This window comes from Melanostigma gelatinosum (genome assembly GCF_949748355.1).
Source record: "Melanostigma gelatinosum genome assembly, chromosome: 7".
In the NCBI taxonomy this organism is placed as follows: Eukaryota; Metazoa; Chordata; class Actinopteri; order Perciformes; family Zoarcidae; genus Melanostigma; species Melanostigma gelatinosum.
In genome coordinates, this window is record NC_136640.1 from 27,782,687 (window position 1) to 27,800,137 (window position 17,451).

At 44.6% G+C, this 17,451-nt stretch overlaps 1 protein-coding gene across 2 annotated transcripts in view; it reads left to right on the forward strand.

Annotated features, from left to right (window-relative positions):
- The first annotated feature begins 4,477 nt into the window (after positions 1–4,477).
- The window catches only part of tpst1 (tyrosylprotein sulfotransferase 1), a 68,831-nt gene continuing 55,857 nt past the window's right edge, over positions 4,478–17,451 (forward strand). For both annotated transcript variants that reach the window (XM_079272028.1, XM_079272029.1), the window contains exon 1: positions 4,478–4,651. The gene's annotated coding sequence lies outside the window, so the exon portion shown is untranslated. The remainder of the gene's footprint in view (positions 4,652–17,451) is intronic.

A 17,451-nucleotide genomic window follows, 5' to 3' on the forward strand; every position in this document is an offset into this window, starting at 1 on the left:
TAAAAAACAACAGTGGCATTATGTAAACAAAATTTACTTTTTTTTAAAAATTTGCTTTTGAAGGCTTGAAATTCTGAAAATGAATGAATATTTGGGAGTTATGATCAGGACTGATGTAGGTTGAAAAATGTATGAAATTAAATTGTTATTTAATGTTTTTATGGCAGTATTTTGACACTGACATTGTTGTCCTCTGACGACACTGGAGCAGAAGGGTTTTAGTTTAGTTTAAGACAGTTAGCCAGTGCTGTTCATTTGCACTACTGTTCTATAAGTGATGTCTCACCTCAACACATTGACCTTTGCACCTCCTCCCAGAGGAGATGGGCATTGTTGGACACCACACATTTCCTCCCATTTTCTCATGACTCCCATCCGTTCTCACACTCAAGCAGACCCTTGAGTCTCATGCCTTCAGGGGTTTCAGCAGCTATTTTTGCCCTCATCTATCTCTACAGACCTTCAATGGATGAAGAGTTATACACCACCTTGAATGAGGGGGAATCTCAGATTTAGGGGAAGAAACCAGCAGGGGTGTAAATGGCCTGCTGCCCAAATCTCAAAGAAATGCAGTCAGCACTAATTTCCACACTGTGCATTGTTGCTGCTCTGCTGTAAACGAGTCTTGTGGGAAATGTGTTTCCAATACAATTGGAACTAAACTCCTCAATGTTGTTGCAATCAATTGTATATGACACCGATCATCTTATTTATTGGCCTAAAGGTGTCAACTGTCCATTGACTGTCAAGATATTTGACCGGGATAGATCAACATGTTTAAATATTTAAATAAATATCATATATGACTGATTGGAGTGTTTTTGAGGCTGCTGCTACATACCTGGATGGGCTCACTGACACTGTGACATCGTATATCAGTTTTTGTGAGGACATGTGTGTGCCGACTAAAACCTTCTGCACGTTCAACAACAATAAACCCTGGTTTACTAAAAAACTCAGGCAGCTTCGTCGGGCCAAGGAGGAGGTCTACAGAAGTGGGGACAGGATCCTGTACAACCAGGCCAGAAACACATTGACGAGGGAGATCAGGGTAGCTAAGAGGAGCTACACTGAAAAGCTGAAGAACAAGTTTTCAGCCAAGACCCCTCGTCAGTTTGGAGAGGCCTGGAAGTACTCACCAACTACAGGAGACCATCCCCCCCCACTGAGGCCAACCACCAACTGGCTGACGACCTGAATGCCTTCTCCTGCAGGTTCGATAAGCCTACCCTCACCCCCCCAACCCCCACCTGCCCCATCAAACAACCATCTACACCCCCTGCCTCCTCATCTCTCCCAACCGACCCCCCACCGGTACTGAAGATCTGCGAAGAGGATGTGAGTCAGCTCTTTCACAGACAGAAGATCAGGAAGGCACCAGGCCCAGACGGTGTGTCTCCCTCCTGCCTGAAAGTCTGTGCTGACCAGCTGGCCCCCATCTTCACAAAGATCTTCAACCGATCACTGGAGCTGTGTGAAGTCCCCTCCTGCTTCAAACGCTCCACGATCATCCCGGTCCCCAAGAAATCCTCCATCACAGGAATAAATGACTACAGGCCCGTCGCCCTGACGTCTGTGGTCATGAAATCCTTTGAAAAACTGGTGTTGACCCACCTGAAGAACATCACAGGACCCCTGCTGGATCCCCTGCAGTTTGCCTACCGTGCAAACAGGTCGGTGGATGATGCAGTCAACATGGGACCGCATTACATGCTGCAACACCTCGACTCCCCAGGGACATATGCAAGGGTTCTGTTCGTGGACTTCAGCTCCGCGTTCAACACCATCATCCCAGCAATACTCCAATCCAAACTCTCCCAGCTCACTGTGCCAGCCTCCACCTGTCAGTGGATCACAAACTTCCTGACTGACAGGACGCAGCAGGTGAGGCTGGGAAAAATCACATCCAGCACCCGGACCATCAGCACTGGCGCCCCCCAGGGATGTGTGCTCTCCCCACTGCTCTTCTCCCTCTACACCAATGACTGCATCTCAGAGGACCCAACGGTCAAACTCCTGAAGTTCGCAGACGACACAACGGTCATCGGCCTCATCAGGGACGGTGATGAGTCTGCGTACAGGCGGGAGGTTGAACAGCGGGTCCTCTGGTGTGGTCAGAACAACCTGGAGCTGAAGAAGCTCAAGACTGTGGAGATGACAGTGGACTTCAGGAGGAGCCCCCCATCACTGCCCCCCCTCACCATACTCAACAACACTGTGTCTGCTGTGGAGACCTTCAAGTTTCTGCGATCCACAATCTCCCGGGACCTGAAGTGGGCTCCCAACATCGACACCATCAGGAAAAAGGCCCAGCAGAGGTTGTACTTTCTGCACCAGCTCAGGAAGTTCAACCTGCCGCAGGAACTGCTAATTATTTTCTACTCAGCCATCATCCAGTCTGTTCTCTGTTCTTCCATCACTGTGTGGTTTGGATCGGCCACCAAACAGGACAGAAACAGAATGCAGCGGATTGTCAGGTCTGCAGAGAGGATCATTGGTTCCAGCCTGCCCTCCATCCTGGACTTGTTCACCTCCAGAGTCAGGAAATGTGCAGGAAAGATCACTGCAGACCCTTCACACCCTGGACACAAGCTGTTCCAACTCCTCCCCTCTGGTAGGCGCTACAGGGCTCTGTACGCCAAGACCACCAGACACAGGAACAGCCTTCTTGCCACTGGCCATCGCTCTCATGAACAATAAATAGGTTATACTACACTATTGTCTATAGGTTGATGTTCACATGTATATATATATACACACTCTTTTTTTTCTCTTGGATATATATTTATACTTGTATTATAGCTAAATGTTTATACCTACATCCGTTTTTCTTGTTTATTGTAAATTTGTGTTTGTACATTGTGTTTGTACATTGAGAGCGGAGTGGAAACCGGTGACAAATTCCATGTATGCGTAAGCACACATGGCCAATAAAGCTGATTCTGATTCTGATTCTGATTCTGATATATCCAGTCATCTGATATGCTGGAGGTTTCTGCTTGACCACAGCTGCAATATCCTTTTTTATTTTACTGCACTATTTCTCTAGGTCAATAATGTTGTGAATCTATATACTGTATATATCGGATATGCAAATAAAAAATGTAAAAAAGGGTGGAAAAACTTCAGTTTCCCATAATGTTTAAATGCTACTATAACAATTAATTTGAAGGGAAACAAAAGTACTTTTCATTTTTGGGGAACTAAAACAGTCTACATTTATTAAGCTGAATTTAGGAAAGTTTATTCTAAAATGTACCTAAGTATCAGTATCAAAGCCTTCAAGCAGCCCACAAACTGTAATTTTTGTCTGCTGAGTGCCGGTCTCATATGATCGTTTACTGTGACTGAAACCAGAGCAGCCACAATAATGGCATAACTGATCACTGGCAACCCTTTCTCTGTCGCTGCCTTCCAAGCTTCCACTGCCATGAGAAATATTTACAAAACAGAAAAGCAATCTTGGTTCTATATTATCTTTATTTGGAGCCCAGCAGGTCATTTTTGCCCCAGGGTCCTGAAAGGTTTTATGCAACCATAATCGTAACTGTTTTATTCATTTACTGCATATAGTTTTGCAATAATTCCCCCCCAAAACCAATAAAAGCTTACATTTTCATATGGGCTCTGATGTGCTACAGTCCATCTGCAAACATAAGCATCTTATAAGGAAGATTTGTGTCAAAGCAATATTCTTTTTTTTACTGCAGAATCACACAAGTTAATTTAATTGACAGGAGTTTTGTGGCTATGGCATTGTAGGCAGGAAATAACACCTGAGGCTGACCTCAGACGCAAAACTCAAATGGTTAAATTTCCATCACATGGCTACAGCCACCCAGTGTAGTAAGTAGGCCAAATGTTATGTGTGGCAAGAGGGAGGTTCTTGGTGTCCAAAATATTTTCTAGCAATTGTGTGAGCCTGCAGACACACTTTTATTTATCATCACAACTGAACTCCTTACAACTGACTCACGGGACAAAATGGGACATAATGTTAATTATTTGGGAAATTAAGGGCAATATCATGGATATAATCATGCACATTCTGTATTAACATGCATGCACTCTTACATTGTAGTTTTATGATCCATTGTTTTTATTGTATACATTTTGGGTTTAGACCTCATTATTATTGATATCTTAGACATTTATATTTCACACTTTATATTTGAATATTATATACTTTGTATTTAGATCATGAGCCTACTGATGTATTTAACGATGTATTAAAATCAATTTTTACAGAAGGGATTAATTAAGTTGAATTGATTATTGCTGAACATGAAATAGAAGACTTTATGAATGTACTGTGCTTTTAAATCTACGATGGTTCTGCCCTACAACGTGTGGCCAATCAGCAGCTCTGACACACAACCCCCTCTCTGAATTATAGACCAATCACAGCTCGTCTTCCAACATCAGTAGAGCAGTCAAGTTGTAGCAGTCTGGTTGGTATCATCTCCAGTCTACCAGCGCAACAAGCCTGTCCATCGTGTGACTGACACGGTAAGGGTACCGCTGTGTACACACAAAATGCCCGGAAAGTGACTCGAGAGTACGGACGGACTGTCCGGACATTGGCACTAGATCCCGTGAAGGTTTTCTGACCGAAAAGCCCGAGTCTCCTGCGCCGTATCTACAGCATTAGGTAGGTTTTTGGAGCTATGGTGTTGTTGCAATGTCCTTTAGCCCGGGAGCTACGACAAATAAACGCACATTTTTGTCAGGGTGTTTTGAATTACTGTATCATGTCAGCTTATTCACCTCAACATTAATGTTAATTTCCCTCTTAAATAAGGGTGACACGATTGCGCGTGTTTGGCATGTTGGCTATTAATAATGGATAATAGTGTTATGACTGCTTATATAATCACATATAAATCAACACCATGCCAAATAAATGCATTTAGTCGGGGATGTAACGTCATGTTGACAGACATGTCGCGCGGCGGGTAAGGGACAAATGTGCCATGATAACAGACTACCGTGACATTAGTTTGGTTACACACCTTGAAGATTAACGAAGACATTTTACAAATGTTAAGAGGCAACACTACCCACTGGACACACGCCTGGTCCACATTACAGTCCGTATTTCAACTCAACTGAAAACCTCTCCTCTGCCCTCGATTCCAAATGAATGGAGCATTTATTACACAATGTAACGCTCACATTTGATGTACATTTGTAGCCGTAGTGGTTTAGAGACTCATGTCGAATTCAACAGACCATAACATAAACCTTCCATTGACTTTGTTTGAACTATGCTCCTTTTGCTGATGAACGAGACCTCTATTAAATGCATCATTTTAATAGTTTGGTTTGAGGTTAGGTAGGCCCATAACATAAATATATAATGGAATGTGATAGGGTTGTGTTCGTGTTTTGGCCTGTGAGTGCAGCATAGGAAAAAGTGACCAAGCCTCAGTTAATCACATCGGTCTAGCTTATGCTAAGTAGTTTGCACCATATATTAATGTGAGATCCACACAGTGGAAACATGGTTCTTCAAACGCCTCACAAAACGCTATCCCGTTGTGGACCGTACCATGCTCCATTAGGTGTAAAACCCCCAAAAATCCCATTGAACTTTCAAAATCCTTTTCAGACAGCAGTGGGTTTTTTTTTTTACCACTGACTCAGGCTTCTGAGTGAAATGATGATCATGCCAGCTTCTTATCTCCCTCCATTGCTTATTGTAGATGTCAGACTAGCAAGAAAATTTAGTCAATAAAGTTCATAAATTGTTCAGTGGATTTAAAAACTAAATTAGAATTGACCCATCTTTAAGCCCCTCTCCCCTTTGTTTCTGTTTCAAGGCCTGTCGAGCTTACTCACCTGGCATGTCAATATTGCTTTTTTAACTATCAGAGAGAGAGAGAGAATATCAGATTTCTGCAATAATAGTTCTGAAATATCAGAGAGATGCAGACGGATAGGGCTACGATATGCTTTCAGAGTTACATTCGCAGTAGAATTCGTCGGCAGTCTTTTGAATAACGAGGCCGTTATAATCGATGGCAAAGCTGAAAGCTCACCGGTCCTAATGCAAGCTTCAAACACCAACCCGTCCTCACAACTTAAGGACAAACCTATGCAGGAACAACAAAGTTCCTGCCCAGCTAAATGAGTCAATATATTGCTGTTTTTTCAGTTAAGTTATCGTTAATTTATGACTACTGTAGCTTTCATTGCCTAAAATAAAACAAAATTATTCAGTTTTTCCATTTGTTTAAAGTGCTACAGCATTTTGCTCGCCCACCGCTTGATCCAAAAACTGGATGAATGAATAATTAACGGTCTTTGTTTGCTAATGTGTTATGCTAGCTAACGTTATCAGCATTTTACCTCTGAGCAAACAAAGTAGTTTTTGTTGATCTTCTATCGATTCAGCTGGAGAGGTCTTCTGCACTGTTTAGTCTGTAACTGTTACCTCTCCGCATCCATCTTTCTCCTTCTCCTTTGGGAAGGATAAAACACTCTCCTCTAGACTTTGAGGGGCTGAGCCAGGGTCAATTGTAGCATGCAGGCCTACAAGGGTGAAGGTTTATAAACATACTTTGTAGCAGCCTTTACTGTAACAGTTTCCAGTGGCCAGCTAGGGGCATAGACTTCTGGAGCACATCTGCTGCGTGCAGGTGGTCTGGAGGGAAAATCCGTCTGAATTCAGTGTGCTCCTCCTTGCTGGCTGCTCTTAGCGGGTCAGCTTCCACAGCTGCAGAGTTGGATCAGTTGGACTCAAGCTTACTTATGCTCTCATTTCCTTTTCTGAAAAGAACACCCACTGCTGCATCACAATCACTACATTCAGTCCAGCGGCTGTCTGACCGCTAAGCCCAGCCAGGGTTTCAGCTGCAGAGCAGGGCCCATATTTCTGAAGTTTATCTAAAGGTCGCTTGCTGCTTCAGGACTTACTGATGTGGGGGCCCACGTTCATTAAACCTCCCTGAATAGGAGTGCTGATGGCCGAAGACATCAGTAGATCTCCTGCAGAGCTTCTTGTCACAGTGGAACACTTGATTGATGGATCGCAGATTGTTTACTGATTGTGAGTGAGGACAGAGTCTTCAAATTACCCTTTGCTAAGCCCCTCCCTAGACTGGCCATTTTCAAATCATAACAAGGTGCAGGAGGCCTGTCAAGCTTTTAGCGGTTTGTATGGAACCTGCAAGTCCGACAGCAGATACCCTCCAAATTCAGATGTTGTATTTCTGGCCTTCCCGAAGCCAAACCGGGAAGACCTCCCTCAAAGCTGTCCATCAAAGATCAGCAGAAACTTTGTTTGATCCAAGTGAAGATGCTGATAACGTTAGCCAGTTTAACACTTCAGACGGTTGAATATTGATTATTAGCATTTTATGATATCCAGTGTATGGATCATGCCCTTGATGTTCGAGATCTATCTTGAAACAAATGGAGAAGCGCGTTGATTTAGCTTTATATTTGATATTGAGAGCTACAGGGAGTCATAACCTAGTCTTTCACGTGAGTTGTCAAGACATTGTGTGTCTGACTCTTGCATTGGGACCCAAGAGCTTTTCCCTCCATTTCAATGACTTATTCATTCACAACCCTCTACTCTCTGCTGCAGATTGTTCTCCTCTCAACTCACAACTATTATTCCTGAAATCTGCTACTATCTAATTTTTTATATCTCTCACTGATCTGGTTGAAAACGCCATATTGCCATGCCTGATTCGTAAGCTTGACACTCCTAGCAACAGTAGCCAAGGGGGAGGGGCTTAGCAAAGGGTCAATTATGCTTATATAGTTGTCTGGACCATCTGCGTTGTGGTGGTTCACATGTGTGCCCGTCACCATGAAGGGAGAGCCATACTGATCACAGGTCATCTATGGTTTGTTACACCATGAATATAACTGCTTGCAAGCAAAGCACAATGTTTTCTATGTTTCGATCCAAATAACCTGTATGTGTGAAAGCAAACGTTTCATCTCATTATTTCACCACTGACATTCAGTGGGCTAGTTTCCTGTAACATTGCCAACATTGAAACATGGCGAAACACATTGCACAAACTTCACAAGTGTGACTCTCAGATATATTGATGATACAAATAATTGGTTGATTGACAGAAAAAAACATCAACTATTTTCAAAGTAGAATAATTAATGCGATTTGAAAAAAGAAAATATAGAGCCACTTTGGTTCCAACTCCTCCAAAGTGATGATTTGTGCCTTGTTTTGTCATTGTAATATTTTGAGGTGATGGACTTTATATATGGAATCATTTGTTTTCCCAGAAATGTAAAAATAAATGCTTCAGAAGGGGTACAGCACTGGCAAGGCAACTCCGTGGCATCATTTTAATAATCCCAATCCCATTGTGAGCTGTCAAAAATTCTAAATGTTATATTTTTACTTTATTATGGTCATCTACAGTAGTTATTTGCAGATAACATGCAATTCAAATAGATTGGAAATAAATGTTTGTTTTTTTATTTCAATACTTTTGAATATGTATTATAAGCTGCTTAGAGCTAGTGTTAGGAAGTTAGCCAGGTGATAATTCCCCTATTATATCGATTTCATGTTGCTGTCAAAACACCATCTTAAACCAGTGGTGTTCTTCAAGTTGAACACATCATGATACTGTTATGATATCCTTTGTTCAATACTCATTTTTACTGAGCAGAGCTTGAACGCATCATGTAAGTCAACGCAACCTCCGTTGTGGTTAGCTGTTTAGCTCCATGCCATTGGCCCACGAGCCGGTCACTCTGACTCCTCTGAGCGGCGTGCATGGGAATGAATTTGAGTAGAACTACTGTCTGATCAAGTTACTTGTTCCAAATGTTTTTAAGGTTGTTCCTCCATGGCCTTTGAGTTGTGATAAAGGTCTTCTTCACTGTGTGGCTGTGAAGTTACAGTGTGTGCAGATATAAAACCATCATGAGTGTCTAAATGAGGCCAGCTAAAAATCTGAAATGTGAAACTGATTGGCCAGTCATGGCTAATCAGCAGAAAACTGGCCCGTTTCAATTAGCAGCCGATCGATCGGTGCAGTCTGCTCTAGTGGTCAGCACAGTGTAGTCAAAATTCTTTCCATCTGGCAAATTCATACTGATGTACTTTCTGTACATGTTATATCGTCCACCCCGAATTGACAGATTCATCTTTGCATATCCTGAACATGGGACATCCTGCTCACGTGTAAGATGGCATTCCTTTCGTGGTGTGTGTCACTTGAAATTACTTTATGCAAATTCTGTACCACTTCCTGTGTCCACTATTTGGCTCTAGAGAACCCACTAATTATTACACTAATTATGTCATGTGTAGCCCAGCTAACTTCCTGTTGTCAGCAGGTAGCTGCACTTTCGTGCTCGGTCCTTCATAATAATCTCTACAAAAACTATAAATTCTTTGCACGTTCAGTGCCAAGCACCATTTGGCCTTTGGGCTTTTTGTGCCTGGGCCTTGATAATCTTTACAAATCCAATGGGTACCTCACACGTTCAGTGCCAGGTAGCGTTCGGCCCGGGTCCAACCAAAAAAGAGTAATATCCAAAATATTATGAAAGAGCAGTGCAGCGGGGAGATTTGTTTACTGCAGATACATTGAAATAGGTATTGCCCCATAAATAACAAGCTTTACAGAAATGACGACTATTAGTCCTCATTACCTTTATGTTTATCCACCAAAGAGAACTGACAGTATCTTGGTCACAATTCTTAAACAATACAAATCAAATATGAGGAATCTGCAGGATTGTTACAGAATGTTACGTTTACATTAAAAAAACTACGATCAGCTGATATGTATTGATATCAGCTTTTTCCCCCAAATATTGATATCAGTATAGGCCTCAAAAATCCAACTGGATTTTTTTCCAAGTTTTTGGCTTCATGGCAATAACAATATTAAGCATGATAAATATACAGCTTTATTTAATCACATCTGCCATCATCAAGTATATATATATATATATATATATATATATAGCAAGCTGCAAATGATACAAACAAAAATTCACAAGTTCATTCATTGTTCGCGAGTGTGCGTAACCAACACGTTAAACTGAACTCTGATATCACACAGTGGGTTTGTTTGCTTAGTTGAAAGGTCAACATTTGCAAAAACCATTAGCTGCATAGTTTCAAGTTCTGCCTCCGACAAGAGCCTCTCAGTTGTGCGTGCCAGCGTGATAATGCACATCCATCCCATAGGCAACTCTGTGGGATGTGGAGAACATTTAGAAGGGGTTAAGAATGTTGGTCTATTGGTTCATTTACTTGATGATGGCAGATGTGATCTGAAAGTGAAGGTCCAGTGGACTGAAGCCTTCCTGCTTGATTTCTCTTTGACCTTACAAGGCTGCAGATGTGCAATGTGTCACCACACTGCCTCTGCAGAACCATCCTGCTTCCTCTCTCGTGAATTTGTTAAACTGTCACTCGCCCACTCAAAAACTACTCACTGTGCATAAATGTCAGGCCATGTCTTACAAGAGTACACATCCAGTTCACACAGGAAGTGGTCACACTTTACAACACAGCAGCATGGATTGGAATACATTTGTTTCAATATATAAAGTAAAGCAACACTCAGGCAAATCAACTTCTCCTTTGCATTGCAGTTGAGAATCCAGCAGATATGTACTCATGTAATTACAAAAGTGACCGGCTGAGAAACACAGTGGCGTGAATCTGAAGCGTGTGACAGGTGCGTAATCAAATAGCATCCCCTGGGAACCCAAGGTTGACACAAGGTTTCTAATAACGGAGGAGGACGACTAATGTGTTTGCCCTCATCCCTGATTTATTTGCTGTGTGGATCCCTGCAGATAGTGCTTGGATGCAGATGAACAGTAGCCTTGCAAACAATCGCACCTTTGGATTAGTTTGCACCTGCCGGCAGAATCACGACTTCAATCCAACAGTAATGAGTCTCTCTTGCCTGGAGCGTAGACCATATGTTATAAATGGATGTAGTCACCGTGATGTCACTCATTGATTTGTTGACTTTGTTGTTTTGAAGCCGTGGGTTTGGCATTTTGACTGTCGCCATCTTTGTTTTCTGCAACCAGAAGAAGCATACCCACCATTATATGATAGACGAGCACCACTCTTTGCCTTGTACCATCTATTATCGCTACTATCTCATTTTTGACATTGTTTTTTCACCATGAGCTCCAAGCGGAGGATGTCTGCTCCATACTTTGTATGGATCAGCTTGTCACCACTTAATCTTACAGTCGTAAAGTTAGAGCAAGGCGAGACAAGGCACACGGTAACAAAACTCTGTCCGCCCGCTCTGCTCCTACCAATGGGCGTTTTGGTCTCAGACACTATCACGTGTCTGTCTGAAATATAAAGTTTAGGATAGAAAGACTCAAGCTACTCCTCCATTTAGTACAGTGACATCATCGGGGCTTTTCTGAATGGTTCATAGACTTTTTACCTGAAGCGCTTGGAGCGGCCGCACAAAAACACTGGTGTGCTCAGAATAAAAAGACGCTTGTCAGGATCCAGGATCCCTGTCTGACCCGGGGTGTGTTTCCCCTGATCTCCTCTCCTCATGTGTTCTGTCATTCCCCTGTTTGTTATTGTGTGCCATGTGCTCTCTGTTTGTCCTCTGCCTCCAGACGCCTCCCATGGCCGCACCCTTGATTGTGCACAGCTGAGGGCACTCCAGCCGATCACCTCCTGCAGCCTGACACACCAGACTCAGGGCCCACTAATGAGTCTCCTGTCTCTATATAGACTCTGGTCTTGCAGTCTGGGGTTGTCAGGTCGTACCGTCTTTCACCCGCTGAAACCCCGTGGCATCCTCTGCCCTCCTTGTGGTCTACGGATTACACTCCGCCGCTCTGCCCGCCTTGTGTTAAACGGACTACACTCGCCGTCAAGCTGCCAGGCCTCCGGTGTCGAGCCACGGGACTCACACCGTCGATCTGTCTACTCTCTGGTATCGAGCCACGGGACTTCACACCGTCAACCTACCAGCCCTCCGGTGTCGAGCCACGGGCCTCACACCGTCGATCTGCCGCTCTGGTGTCGGACCACGGGCTCCACACCTTCACACAGTCTAAATAAAACCTGTTAATATTAACTTCTGTGGTCTTGCGTTTGGGTCCTACCTGTGAACTCCCGTGACAGAACGACCTGACCATAATGGACCCAGCAACCACCGGAGCAGCTACGCTGGACAGCACTACCAGGCTGCTGGAGGAGATGAGACGTTTCGCTGCTGAAGTTTCTCGGATTGGCTGGTTCGGGCAGGAACTAGCCCGGACAGTCAAGTCTCCCCCAGTTCCAGCACCCGCACTATTCCCGCCTGTCCTCGCTCCGCCGGTCTGGGAATCCCCCGTGCCGGCTCTGGATCCCTATGACGGAACACTGGGGAAGTGCCAGGGCTTCCTGTTGCTATGCCAACGGGTATTTGACCGTCAGCCTCAGACTTTTGCCTCAGCGCCAGCTCCAGTTCCTGCAGCCTCAGTGCCGCAGCCAACTCCAGTTCCTGCTGCCTCAGCGCCGCAGCTATCCCCGGACCCGGCCGCCGCCGCCTCAGCGCCGCAGCTATCCCCGGACCCGGCCGCCGCCACCTCAGCGCCGCAGCTATCCCCGGACCTGGCCGCCGCCGCCTCCGAGCCGCAGCCTCTCCCAGACCCGGCCGCCATCGCAGAGGCGCAACGACCTCCAGTTGCCATCTCTGAGCGGCAGCGACCTCCAGTGCCCACTGCCGTCTCTGAGCAGCAGCGACCTCCCGTGCCCGCTGCCGTCGTGGAGCAGCAGAGACCTCCAGTACCTGCCACTGCTGCACCAGCATCCTATCCTCCAGAGCCCTTCCGCCCGCCCGGCCGTCCGCCGGAGCACCCGTGTCCGGAGCGCTTCCGCCCGGCCGTCCGCCGGAGCACCGGTGGCCGATGCTCTTCGGTGGCCCCGTGGCCGGTCAGATCCTGTCACCCCTCCTCCGGACCCCCGCCGCCCGCCCTGTTTTGTGTCTTGTTGTATGTCTGGAATCCGTTCCTTAAGGGGGGGGGGGTACTGTCAGGATCCAGGATCCCTCTCTGACCCGGGGTGTGTTTCCCCTGATCTCCTCTCCTCATGTGTCCTGTCATTCCCCTGTTTGTTATTGTGTGCCATGTGCTCTGTTTGTCCTCTGCCTCCAGACACCTCCCATGGCCGCACCCTTGATTGTGCACAGTTGAGGACACTCCAGCCGATCACCTCCTGCAGCCTGACACACCAGACTCAGGGCCCACTAATGAGTCTCCTGTCTCTATATAGACTCTGGTCTTGCAGTCTGGGGTTGTCAGGTTGTACCGTCTTTCACCCGCTGAAACCCCGTGGCGTCCTCTGCCCTCCTTGTGTTTATGGATTACACTCCGCCGCTCTGCCCTCCTTGTGGTCTACGGATTACACTCCGCCGGCCTTGTGTTAAACGGACTACACTCGCCGTCAAGCTGCCAGCCCTCCGGTGTCGAGCCACGGGACTCACACCGTCGATCTGTCTACTCTCTGGTATCGAGCCACGGGACTTCACGCCGTCAACCTACCAGCCCTCCGGTGTCGAGCCACGGGCCTCACACCGTCGATCTGCCACTCGGGTGTCTGACCACGGGCTCCACACCTTCACACAGTCTAAATAAAACCTGTTAATATTAACTTCTGTCTCCTGTGGTCTTGCGTTTGGGTCCTACCTGTGAACTCCCGTGACAACGCTGGGTCCAGTGTCTTTTCGCTATGCGTCTGCACAAGCTCTCTCCTCATTGAGAACAATTGGGAAAAGGTGCTGGCGCTCAGAAAAAGCCGCTATGTGGACACAGGCCCTAAGGCACTTCCGCTGCGGCTTCACTTTCCAGAACCAGAGGTGGCCTCCTGGTCTGGAGAGAGCCATCTATTATCCCTGTAATACAGTCCAGCTGGAGGTTGATTGGGTTTTTTCATAGCATGTGATTTATGGCAGCCTGAAGGGGCAGAGGTTGTGGACAGGGTAACGGCCACAGTCCAGCTGATTCATCCCGGTGTTCTGCCCCCACATTTCTGTATTGTAGAATGTCATTGCCTTTTCATGCTCTTAGCTTAGAAGCTAGGTAGTCGAACATTCTTTCATGTTGGCTATATGCTGGATTGTTATGTATTCATGTATGTGTATATGGACAGTTTGTAAGGCCATATTTCATGTTGTTTCCACAGTTTTACAAAATTAAGAACTTCTAACTAAAGCCTTGAAACTCGTCAACGGATGCCTGGGTCTTTATTGAAAGGATTTACTGTTAGCTATCTGCTAAGCTTTCCTGCACAAAGCAAGAGCAGAATACCCGGAGTGGTGTGGACATTCAGGAATGTACCAGATCAAAGATCAGATTGCAGACTTGATGACGGATGGACAGTTTGTCAGTATGAGGATGGCTGTTAGAGACCAGGGCTGCACAAGCAGGACCTCTGTGATGACTTGTGTTTCTATGGAACATTGTAATTTCTTCGGTGTGGGGGAGAAATGGACACAGCATAGTATCTGGCTCAGCCCCTCCACATTTAGTTCATTTTGAATCCCTCCACTCTTCCATTAGAGGTGACGGAAGCAACAAACTGACTCTGCTCACTTCCTGACAGTGTTATGACAGATTGCTCATACACGCTGATTTTCTCCTGCCTATGCCAGACGGAGTGATTATTCATCGACTGGAACAGTTAATTGAAGAAACCCTTTAACCTGGCTTGCATTCTTATCAAGCAATTCATTTCAGAGCAGAAATGATAGTGAAGCAAGAGGAAACTGTAGAATCCTGCTGTTACTTTTCAGTATCTCAGATCTCACACCAGAGCTTCATGAGGTAAAGAGTTATTAAGTGTTGATGTGGTTTGGTTTCACCGTTGCTCCATGGAGAGCAGCCTCAGCCTCCACGGCTTCCCCTAACAGATCAATGGAGAAAAAAAAATCCTGCAAGTAGGATACAATATCAATAACAGGAGAGAAGAGCCTCAATTAATTTAACACCAACACAGTTCAGCCCCAGTGCAAGACGTAACACGACACTGGTCTGAGTCCACCACACGTAGAGGAGAGAGATACAGGGGGTTTATGCAAAATCTCATTAATACTCTGTCATCTTATGGTCTGTATTGTGGTATCGCTCAACCCTACTTGTTCACTGTTGATAGACATTTCTACACTATCACTGTCAGTTTACATCAGTTACCTGTGTTGGTGAAGATTGAAATTCTGAAATGATCACTGCCTTCAGTATTTCTTTATTATCCTTTTTTGTGTTGATTAAGCAGAGGGCTGTCATGTTTGATTTACCTTCACTGGCCTGTGGTAATACCAATGACTCATCTGATGTATTTCTCACATTCCACCTCTTTGTTTCTCACTTTTCATCACTTTTTTGGCAAGGTCTTCCTTGAAAATAAATGCGTTAGAGCTCAGTGAGACTTGACTTGAATTGTACTCAGCCTGCCAGATTTATTGTATCTAACTGCAAAAGTGAATCAGATGGTGGACTTCCGCTTTAGGCCAGCAGCCTTGAGGAACCAGCATGCCTCTCTTGTTCTCCCACTAATAGACTAAACGTGTTGGCAGCACATTTATGACTTCCCCTCCCTTTAACACTGGATCACCAAGGAGAAGTCATAGAGATGTGAGAATAGGTATGTGGGCTGAAAGAAAAGGCAAAGCCCTTCGATGTTAAACAGTATCAGATGCTACACTGTAAGATCCTTTGTACAGTCTTTACACATTCTTAAATGTTTCAGTCACAGTGCAGAGGGAACACTTGGAGCGTTTCGCTGCAGCTTAGTCTTGCATGAGCTCCCTCTCACAGGTGGGATAATGCAAGGAATTAGCTGTACTGTTTTGTCGTGAAATTCTCTTCCCTTGTATAACTACGAGTTAACAGTTGAACATGTTTGCTTAATAGCATCAACAGCCACTTGGCTCATTAGTTGCGAGTCACCCACTGAGAAGAAGTTGAAGCAGGGGAAACGGATGGTAGGGTGATGCATTGACCTGGTCGGTCCAATCTGGCAAAACAGATTCATACATACAGTACACAATATATGAACTATATGTCAGTTATGTGGATTCATCTTTTCAAGAACCCAAAATAGATTGAAACTGATTTTGCTGGGATTAAATTTTCATGAATGGATCAAAAAGATGCTGAAATAACATGACGATGCCGATTTAAAAAAAGAAAAAAAACGAAACGTCTGATTTCATGCTCTGTCAAGTCTGTACGCAAGACGACAATCAAGCTTTTTTTAGTACCGTACTTGTTTTCAGAATGGAGTCGGATCAGAGTCACGGATCAGCACCAAAGAAAAAAGGAAGCAAATATAACTTTTAGAGATCCCGGATCATGTTTTTTTGCCGCTGATACTAATTGCAGATCTTTGATGATCCATATTGGTAGATACAGATCCCTTTGTTGCTTGATCATAGCAGCTGGTCTACATGGCTCCAGGCTTTTTTGCCACAGTCCCAAAAATCATTTCAACCGCTCTGAAGTCAGTAAATCATCAAAAATTCTAAATGTTATCCTTTTACTTTATTGTCTTTGATAGTGTTTTTCATAAAGGCACACAATTCAAATTATTAGGAAGATTCACGAAATCACATGTGAACACACCATATTAATGTTATAATTTACCTTTGCCCGATACTCATTTTCACTGAACAGAGCCTGAACGCATCATAATGTAACCAAACGGAACCTTCGTTTGTAGTCCATTAGCGTTACTTGCTCTCCTCCGGTCAATTCAAACACTGACTGGTTGTGTACAGTGTAACATTATCAGAGACTAGAAAAACATACATGACGTCCTGATCTCATATTTCACTGAGTATTGGTTGATAACGATGTCAGTAAAACTTTATTTCACACTGTGATGGTTAACGTTAAACTGTGTCATTAATCAGCGGTGCTGAACTGTGAGGGGTGATCCGTACGGATCACCAACGATCCGTTACACCACTAATAGAGACTGTACAGGCGTTATTGTGTGGACCATAGAAAGTCTATCTACGGTTTCTACACAGTTTTGTCCAGTCTCTGTACAAATATGTGGTACTATTTCTTTTAGAGTTCTGGGTGTCAACAGACGTTTACAATACGGTTTCCCTCATTCTGTGATCAAGAACATCAGGTCGACAGTGATGACCGGAGGAGAGAGAATTATTCTCAATGAGAATTGGGCTTCTTGTGCGTTTTAGCTCATGTACTTACAAAAATTTTCATGTCTTGACCCAAATGAAAGAGTGTAGACGCTGTTGGACCAGTACCGGTACTGTAACACATGGACCGTGAGCAGCGGGGCTCATCTAGAGATTTCGCATGTGTCGCCTATTTTCTTCTCAGCAAAATTAGACAGTGAAAGATGGTCTGTTGACGGAACAAAGTCTATAGTTAAAACGTCATCGGTGAGCGCAAAGAAGATGAAGGCGTCTTCTTCATTCTGTTGAGGTCTGTCCAGACGAA